Here is a 10,619-nt window from a genome sequence, read left to right on the forward strand (position 1 = left end):
ACAAGCATTTGATTAGACGAAGGTCCAGTTTTAAAAGTGACAATCTGGCCTATTCAAAACTCCACAGACTAGACATCTGGTTTGAGAGTAGTGATTGGCTAATTTATGCATTTGGCTATAACTAAGAACAAAAGGAACAAAAGAAAACTGAAACAAAAGAACTGACAAATAAAATGAAAGTTATAAAAAGTACAGAGAAGCAAAAACTGAAATAAAAACTGCTTTAAATAACGCTTCATTGAAGAAGCTGTGTTGTCTCTTAGTTTCGTTTGTTGGAATCTTTTTGCGCCTTATATAGGCCAGTTTGTCACTTTTAAAACTGTACCTTTGTCTATTCTACAGTTCTATTGGTTGTAACTTTACTTCTTGAGGTCATATTGGATTCAATGTGGTGTCATAATGTGCAGGATTAAATAGTGCGTCTATTAAAAACAACAAATTTACCCCAATATTATTCAGTTTTGAAATTATGATTATTTTTCCAAGTGTAAGGATACTTTATTGGCGCAGTATATTATTATGTACCGGTATGTAATATTATGTAGGCCTATGGGGGTGGGGTGGGTGCAGAGGTGTGTGAGGTGGGTAGTGGGGTGTATGTAGTGATGGTAGGGGTGGTACTCAACACATTTTAACCATGACCTACAATGCAAGGCTTATTGTTGCCATAAATGTTTTTTTCCTTTAGGTCATTTAATAGGTTGTTATAAACTTCCATGTTTAACCTTGTATTGTTTTGGCTGCTTCATGATGACTTTCGGTGGGTTTCCAAAAGCAATTTCAAACAAACACAAACAAAAGGCACTATTCCCAGTCACCTTCATGACAATTGAAACACTAGGTCAAGTATTAACATCCAAGTTATTCTGATTTTAGGCAAGAAATTTTCAATTAATTGCTTGAACAGGTTTTTCACGTTTAAAAACAAAAACCTGTTTAAATTAACAATAATAATGAATGATTCTTATAAGGCACAATCTCTTCCGATGAGGAACTCAAACACGAAATTGACAAACAAACATAAAAACAATCAATTTATAAAGATTGGTTTTTAGCTGGCGTTTAAATAACTAACGTCTGGGGATGTTACGAAGGTTATTTGGAAGTGTGTTCGAAACAGTTTGCTTGATAAAACATCCGGGGGGCACTGCCATTACAAGGTGGACACCATGCTCATGTATGGACTTTCAAAATGGACCCTAAACAAGTAATTATCCTTCGTTCTCAGAATACCCTAAACAGATTAGTATTTTGTCATGTTTTCCACACATCAAGTCTGATGTAAGTAAGCCTTCATTAATGTGTTGCATAAAGCCACAAGATGTTCTTAGAAATAGGCCCTACTGGCCTTTAACAACACATTTGCTCACATCATCAAAATAATTAAGTAAATGAAACTGTGAAAAGTTGTCAACTATCACTATCATGCATTTTATTTAGTATTATGGTTAAGATATCTAACTATAGGCCTACACGTCAATAAATGCTATATACCGTTAACACACATCCAAGTTGTTGTAAAAGTATACCCTTTTTCCCGATTTTGGCAATTTTGACACCCTTTGCACTGTACGCTCGGACATCGTCTGTCCGTGAAAAACTACCCTTTTTACGCGTTTTTGTACGCGAGCATGGTGTCCACCTTGTTATGGCAGTGGCCCCTCCGGATAAAACATACAGCGTAATATTTATGTTTTGTAAATGAAAGTTTTGTTTAAAATATTGCCCAATTGCATGTAAGATTGTTGATTTTTTTACCAAATGGTGGGCAAAGTTGTTTTGAGGAGAAGCAAATTTCAACACATTGGTCCGATGATAATAATAATAATAATAATAATAATAAGCCGCACTTATTAAGCGCCTTTAACCCAACAGGGTCTCAAGGCGCTTTACAAACCATGAAAAATACAATCTTAAAGCTACAAATTACTACCGGTACTTAAAATACAGTCTTAAAAACTGATCACGGTGATGATGAAATCAAATAATTAATCACTCACGTGATGAAAGATCCCCGTGCTTATAACATGATCAGTTTCATAGGAGCGCTAGGCCTGGGAATTTCTTTGCTATATTGAAGTTCTGGCAACACTGTAGCCAGGCTGGGCACCCAGAGATATCGATCCACAATGCTAGCATTAGCCTAATATTTCACGTGTGGATTTTGAACAACTTTCAGCCGGCAGTAAAAAATGGTGGAATCAAAACGGAAATTCTGACAAAACTATGATATATCGCTCACGGTGATGTGCGTTAGAAAGTTGGGAAAAATCCTTCTTTAGCGAACTATATTACTTTGAAAAGCTAAAAGGTTGATCCAAAAAAAGGCTCGCGGGCAGAGTTGAAGCCTATCAAAATCGGAAATCTTACACTAAATGACTGAATTTCACGCCTAAACACTAGAATTTGAAAAAAAAATACAGTATCAAGCATTACAGTTTTTCCTGACATTTACTGAAAAAATGAAAATTATTGCTTTTTATTTGGCCGAGAAAATTAATTTTACATTGAAAAGGTGTAACTCAAAATTTTGCTCATTTCAACACCAAATTCGATCGTTTGTATTGCCTCATTAAATGACTGAGTGAGCCTTGCATAACAAAAGAATTGGTTGTCCTGCGTAGAGACTGGGAACTTCTATTATTATCGGGAATTGCCTGTCACACATGATCGCACACAAGGTCGTAGGCAATTCAGTATCAAAGTTACGTAATGTTACTATGTCAACGGGATCACGCTCTTGAGTAATGAACCACGATCAAAACAATCACCACACAAAGTATATGGCACTCGAAGGCATACCAACATAGCGTGATCCGGTAACCAAGAGGATTACGTAACCACTTCGATGCTGAATTGGTCGGACCTCATCTGCCCAGAACATATTGACCCAGGTCAGCATACCGCCATATCCTTCCCGACATGCTTAGTAGCCAAGTCCGTATAAGAGTGGATCCACACACTTACCGTCGTTTTATCTTTTCAGTTTCTGTTTCCGTAACCGTATCCGTTTTTGTAAGTCATTGTTATTCTGAAGTGGTAGTCTCCCAGGTGTGACCAATCTTTTATTCTAGCCTTTTGTTAGTTACTGAAAATTTGAAGCTCGTGAATTTCGGTTTTCGTTTAGGTAAGTTATATTGATTTTTGACATAAAACCTTGAGATGTGCGGCTGGGTGCTAATCTAGACAAAAGAAGAGTCTAAATTTTACGGTCCTAAATTCGCGGTAAATTGTACGGCTTCAATTGACTTGTGTTTGGTGTATATGCACTTACGCCTAGACGTAAGTAGCTCTTAAAAATAATCTTGCATTGAAATATATACTAACCATGTTGCCAAGTTATAAGCAAAAGTCTTTCATATTGGCGATGAAACGAGCGTCTAAAATAGTCAAATATCTCCCAATGAGGCGCGTACAAGTGGTGATTTGGTAATCATGTTTTATATTGAAATGCAATACAAAAGAATTGCATTGGAGCAAAGATAATGTATTCTATTCATTCGTAGCAATGGCAAGCTAATCTGATAATTGGTTGGGCCTATATGCAAGACTTGGGTTTATTTTAAATGTTTATTTTGCAGAGCTTATTTTCAGTCATGGATCATACTGATAAATTTCGCAAGGGAGGGAGGAGATACTTGAGACTGAACAAGTGAGAGTGGGAGGGGTGAGGAATAAAGAGTGGAGAGGAGAGACGTAAAGACTAGAAAGAGAAGAACTCGAGAGGAGACAGTAGGGACCGGGGAGGAGTGGGTAGACTGATCATGGGGGGGCAGGAGGAAGCAAAATAGGGAGATGGACATTGATACGAGGGAAGGGCGACACTGTGGCCCCGCACAAGTGCATTGGGGTGCGACAGGCTCATAATCGGACCTTTTGTGATTTAGACCATTAAAAACACCGTGTTTCATAACTTAGGGTCTTTTTATCTTTTCAGTTTCCGTAAGTCTTTTGTTCAGATACGAAAACGCAAGGGATTCAGTAAGTTACTGTAATCTGACTTCATTGTTAACTCTGAAGTACCAATCAGCTTATTTCAATAGAGGTGATTGCTTATGTCAATAAAACCGGGACGTTAACACCAGTGTTTTTAATGGTCTAGCGCCCTCTCGTCTTTACATTGGTAAATTGATCCACATTAATTTGACAAAATGCATGCCAATCCGAATGACAAAGTCCACTTTTTTCTGTAAAAACGTTGCAAATAAGCCCTAAAATCACAAAAGGTCCGCTTATGAGCCTGTCGAACCCCAGAGCACTTGTGCATGGCCACAGTGTCACCCTTCCATCAATGTCTATTTCTACTCCCTATTTTGCTTCCTCCTGCCCCCCCCCCCCATGATCAGTCTCCCCACTCCCTCCCGGTCCATACTCTCTCCTCTCGAGTTCTTCTTTTTGTAGTCTTTCCGTCTCTCCCTCTCCTCTCTTTCTTCCTCTCCCCTCCCACTCTCACTTGTTCAGTCTCAAGTATTTCCCTCCCTCCCTCCCTCCCTCCCTCCCTCCCTCCCTCTCCATCCCTTGCGAAATTTATCAGTATGATCCATGACTGAAACTAAGCTCTGCAAAAATAAACATTTAAAATAAACCCGAGCCTTGCATATAGACCCAACCAATTATCAGATTAGCTTGCAATTGGTACGAATGAATAGAATACATTATCTTTGCTCCAATGCAAATCTTTTGTATTGCATTTCAATATAAAACATGATTCCCAAATCACCACTTGTACGCGCCTCATTGGGAGGTATTGGACTATTTTAGACGCTCGTTTCATCGCCAATATGAAAGACTTTTGCTTATAACCTGGCAAATGGTTAGTATATATTTCAATGCAAGGTTTTTACGAACCACTTACGTCTAGGCGTAAGTGCATATACACCAAACACAAGTCAATTGAAGCCGTACAATTTACCGCGAATTTAGGACCGTAAAATTTAGACTCTTCTTTTGTCTAGATTAGCACCCAACCGCACATCTCAAGGTTTTATGTAAAAAATCAATATAACTTACCAAAACGAAAACTGAAATTCACGAGCTTCAAATTTTCAGTAACTAACAAAAGGCTAGAATAAAAGATTGGTCACACCTGGGAGACTACCACTTCAAAATAACAATGACTTACAAAAACTATTACGGATACGGAAACAGAAACTGAAAAGATAAAACGACGGTTAGTACACAATTATACATTTGGCCACATTTTATTATACGATTAATACGAATTTATTAAACATGGTAACAAATATTCTCTAGCACATCGGTTATAGATGGAACTGGTAGGCATATTATAAATTCGGGATATTAAATGTCTTTCTGACCAGCCAGATCTGCGCATGGTCAAAGACGAGTATCAGACCGACGCAAACTGGCTTATTCTCCACATCAGCCAGTTTGGTTCCGCCCCTCCACAGGGAGCGTAACCTGTGTAGGAGACTCGGTCGGACCTGGTCGGACCTTACACCACATTTCGCCATACTGCATTTTAGAAACGCTTGCTGTTAGAATAAGAAAAATTTTAATGCTAATTTATTGCACATTCTAGGGAAGCGTGGTTACCGTTTTGAAATAACCGAGTGAGAGGGTTTTCAAGAAAATATTTTTCCTGTCAAAACTGAAGCATCCTCTGTATAAAAGAAAATATGAATATTAACTGCACATCATATATAACGATTCGTGATACCCAATTGTGGCACATTTGATGTCGTTTATGAGGCAGAGAATTTTATTTCAATTTTATATACGCCAAAATATTTTTTTAATTGAGCGAGAATGACGATAGAAAAAACCTTGAAAATTCCATGTAAGAATGACATTAGACCCAACCAATGATTACTGTTTCGTTTTTATGGTAATCTAATGTTTTATTTCCTGAAATAAAATTAGGGTCGAATGTGGATTTATTGTATAAATGATGAAAACATCGACGTGTATACAAGAAGCTACAAGAAAATGGTAGGCAACGCCACGCCGACATACTTTTAGTATACGGCGAGCACGTGCGAGTCAAAATCGATATAATGTATGACAAAACTATTGTGCGTAGGCTCATTTATTGTATATAGAACACGCAGTTTATCAACAATTGAGCGCTATTAATACACATTAATGTTTTTAAACAAATAAAATTCCAAAATATGGTACGTTTTCTGTCTTTGCTTGTCACGTGGTATATTGAAGTAATGAAGTTGCGATTATATTTTTACATTTTCATCATTACACCATCAAGCCTTTACGGACGAGCGGTCTAAGGCGCTGGTGTTATGTCAATACTGTATAGTACTGCTTAGTGCAGCGTGGGTTCGAACCCCGGCGGCGCCTCTGCGAAAATAAATTTAATATAATTTTTTTTTTAATTTCATATTATGTTAGGGAAATGTGGCTGGGAGAATGTATGTATGGCGAAGAGTGGTGTGGTCGGACCTCATCTCTCCCCATCGATTGTGACCTATAATCCCCGACATTGCCCTTATGAACTCACATCCGCCTGCTGACACTGGCTCATTTGCATGGCAAAATAACCCGTCTCCTCCGCAGCCAATTTGGTTCCGCTCCATCGAAAACAAGCTGGTCACAGAGGAGATTACCCTCCTTTGTGTTTGTTCATTTTTGTATGGAGAGCCAATCTTGGAGTCTGTAATGACTTAGGCTACGCTCTCAGGTAGAGTCCGACGCTGCATTGTACTAGAAATACCTTTTCTGATAGAGCCAACCAGGAACACATATTCATTTATATAGCATTAATTTAGTATCACCCTGATGCAGTGGAAAAACTTAATTCTTTCATTAAAAAGACATGAAAATTAAAAAAAAAACACGGATCCACCTGTGCACCTATAAAATGGGCACAGCAATTTGTCTCAAATATGAATGAATTTTAAGAAACATACGGGATATGATAAACCATTGACCCGACGCCATGATAGTAGGATTTATATCACTCATACATAAATTCTAGACAGTTCATTGGTTGATTATCATTTATCATTTTTACCATCACCCTCTCCGTGTGATAGTCTTTACTATCATAGTGCTCTGCCGTAGAGCGCCTGCGCCAAGCCGTGCGCCAAGACTCTTGTACTCGCCGATTTAGGGTGGACCCCAAAATGTGAAGCATATCACGGCAAAACATGGTGTTATGTTGATGAAAAAATGTATTTCCTACCTTAAATAGTATTTTAGTAATAGAATTTATGCATGCGTGATATAAAAGAAATATTAACTGTCTTAAATGCGTGTAATGGTCGAAATATAATCACTCGGTGAAAGATGTATTGTTCCATTCCACTCGCCGTTCGGCTCGTGAAATGGAACAATCCATCTTTCACCTCGTGATTATATTTCGACCATCACACTCATATACCGTTAATATTTGTATACTATTAGTCGTTTTACATACAATGTATATTCATTCATTCATTTGTGGTTTATTAGCACAATGCATTGTAGCCCGCAGGCTAAATTACTGCAAAGTTTACAAAGTTTAAAATACATATAATTATACACAATAAAGAATATGATAAAAGTGAATAACAAAATAAATAAACAAAATATTGCAGCAAACCCTATAGCACAAACAATACGAAAACAAAACAAGTTATAATCCACCCCAAGAAATCCAACCCAGACTACTCACAAGCACACGACATTTGCACAGCTCAAACCACAACAGCACACTGAAAGGGCACATAACCACAACAGTTGCACACCCACACCACTCATCAAAACACTAGACACATCCTGAATTATACCACAATCAGAGTCCTCACACCAACAAAACTCACATAAGATAGCCTATCCTGAGTATCCTCCCACCCCCTGCACTTTCAATACAACAATACAATAAGATAATATATCAAGAATGTGGGAAAATAACACATCAATATAAAAACAGTTAGCCAGCAACATGATAAAAATTAGAGCACTTTACAAGAGATCATTGAGCAAATTGACAAAATAAGGAATTGCACTATTTTGAAACCGATTGGTTCTGCACTTGATTTTGTTAAAATGGTTTGCATTTCTCAGAGAATATTGCACTTTATCTTTAACTCGTAAAGGCAACCAGGCACTGAACTCATCAGACTTGTAGATATCCATGGCAAATTTAACACAATGCATTTTACGCCTTTCCTGAAGGCTGGAGAGGTTGCACAGTTCAAGAGCATGGTCATACGACAGATAATCTGGACCAAAAATGATCCTAAGGGCTCTTTTTTGCACCCTTTCCAGCATTAAGACATGAGATTCGGTTATACCCGCATTCCACACAGGTACGGCATATTCTAATAAAGGCCGCACATAACATCTGTAAATGGTTATCAAATCATCAACAGAAAGGCTAAATGTTTTGAGCACTTTAAGCATGTACAACTTATTGCTAGCTTTGGGCTTGACTTGAGTTAAATGAAGATCCCATGTGGAGAGGAGAGGAGAGGAGAGGAGAGGAGAGGAGAGGAGAGGAGGGGAGAGGGGAGAGGAGGAGAGGAGAGGAGAGGAGAGGAGAGGAGAGGAGAGGAGAGGAGAGAGGGAGGAGAGGAGGAGAGGAGAGGAGAGGAGAGGAGAGGGAGGAGGAGAGGGAGAGAGGAGAGGAGAGGAGAGAGAGGAGAGGAGAGAGAGGAGAGGAGAGGAGAGGGAGAGGAGAGGAGAGGGAGAGGAGAGGAGAGGGAGAGAGAGGAGAGGAGAGGAGGAGAGGAGAGGGAGAGAGGAGAGGAGAGGAGAGGAGAGAGAGGAGAGGAGAGGAGGAGGAGGAGAGGAGGAGAGGAGAGGAGAGGAGAGAGAGGAGAGAGAGAGGAGAGGAGAGGGAGAGAGGAGAGGAGAGGAGAGAGAGAGAGGGAGAGAGGAGGAGAGGAGAGAGAGGAGAGGAGAGGGAGAGGAGAGGAGAGGGAGAGGAGAGGGAGAGGAGAGGAGAGGAGAGGAGAGGAGAGGAGAGGAGGGAGAGAGGAGAGAGGAGAGAGAGGAGAGGAGAGGAGAGGGAGAGAGAGAGGGGAGGAGGAGAGGGAGAGGGAGAGGAGAGGAGGAGAGAGAGGAGGAGAGAGGAGAGGAGAGGAGAGGAGAGGGAGAGGAGAGGAGAGGAGAGGAGAGGAGAGGAGAGGAGAGGAGAGGAGAGGAGGAGAGGAGAGGAGAGGAGAGGAGAGAGAGGAGAGGAGAGGAGAGGAGAGGAGAGGAGAGAGGAGGAGGAGAGAGGAGAGAGGAGAGAGAGGAGAAGAAAAGAAAGGGGAGGAGAGGAGACCTCTTCTAATGAGAAGTATGATGCCCCAAACGTAACAATGAAGTCAACTTACACACCATCCTACTTAATCCCTTGCGTTTTCGTTTCTGAACAATAGAGCTCCCGAAACAGAAAACTTGAAACGAGGGTTAGTACGAGTGATTGACCAGTATTAGCCGTAAGTGATGAATGACCTACACCACATTTCGCCATACTGCAAGAGTTTCTAGAATGCTGTTAAAATAAGAAAATTTTTAATGCTAATTTATTGCACATACTTGGGAAGCGTGGTTACCTTTTGAAATAACCGAGTGAGAGGGTTTTCAAGAAAATATTTTCCTGTCAAAACTGAAGCATCCTCTGTATAAAAGAAAATATGAATATTAACTGAGGCCCTGCATGAAATTATCGATTGGCTCCAAACAAAGGATTTGAGCCGGTGTCCTTCACCGTAGTTATGGCGGAGTGCAGTCCATTAAATCAAATGTTACCATCAACCTATTTGATCGTAGTTCAGGGTTATGTGTGTGAGACGAACTGTCACGGTAGATTGCAATCATGCTTTTGTTGAATGCATTTGAGTAGTCCGCCATATTTACGGGATGATAGTCACATGCAAGGCCTCTATATAACGATTCGTGATACCCAATTGTGGCACATTTGATGTCGTTTATGAAGCAGAGGATTTTATTTCAATTTTATATACGGCAAAATATTTTTTTAATTGAGCGAGAATGGCGATAGAAAAAACGTTGAAAATTCCATGTAAAAATTACATTAGACCCCACCAAAGATTACTGTTTCGTTTTTATGGTAATCTAATCTTTTATTTCCTGAAATAAAATTAGGGGTCTAATTTATTGTATGAATGATAAAAACATCGACGTGTATACAAGAAGCTACAAGAAAAATGGTAGGCCACGCCACACAGTGACATCGCCCCGATATCTTCATGGTAGAAATCGCCATGGTAGGTTGAATCCACAGCCACCCATGGCCATTTTATTCGGCCCTTATGAGATGCATAATTAGCGAAGTGACCTGACTAAGGCTACTGAATAGACGGGGTAATTGATTTCTCGCTGTGTGAGTAAGCTTGTATACGACATTGCGGTCAATGGTTATACTGTCTCCACTTGAGTGAGTGCCGCTATAGCCTGCTGCGCACTGTAGTCCATACAGGACCAACGCAATATAAAATTAGAGTTTTGGTCAAATTTTGAGTTCAAAGCGCACGGCCAATTTTCAAAGCGCACGCCAGCGACTATCATATCTGTTCAACACGTATTTTCAAGTGTATGAGACCAAATCTGGTTTCTTGAGAAAAAATCATTTACGGGATATATTCATCATTTTCTAACCCAGTATCCGAAGATTTTCGTCTGATATCAAAATCGTGCATAGCAATTCA

The sequence above is a fragment of the Amphiura filiformis genome, chromosome 7 (assembly GCF_039555335.1).
Source record: "Amphiura filiformis chromosome 7, Afil_fr2py, whole genome shotgun sequence".
NCBI classification, from domain to species: Eukaryota; Metazoa; Echinodermata; class Ophiuroidea; order Amphilepidida; family Amphiuridae; genus Amphiura; species Amphiura filiformis.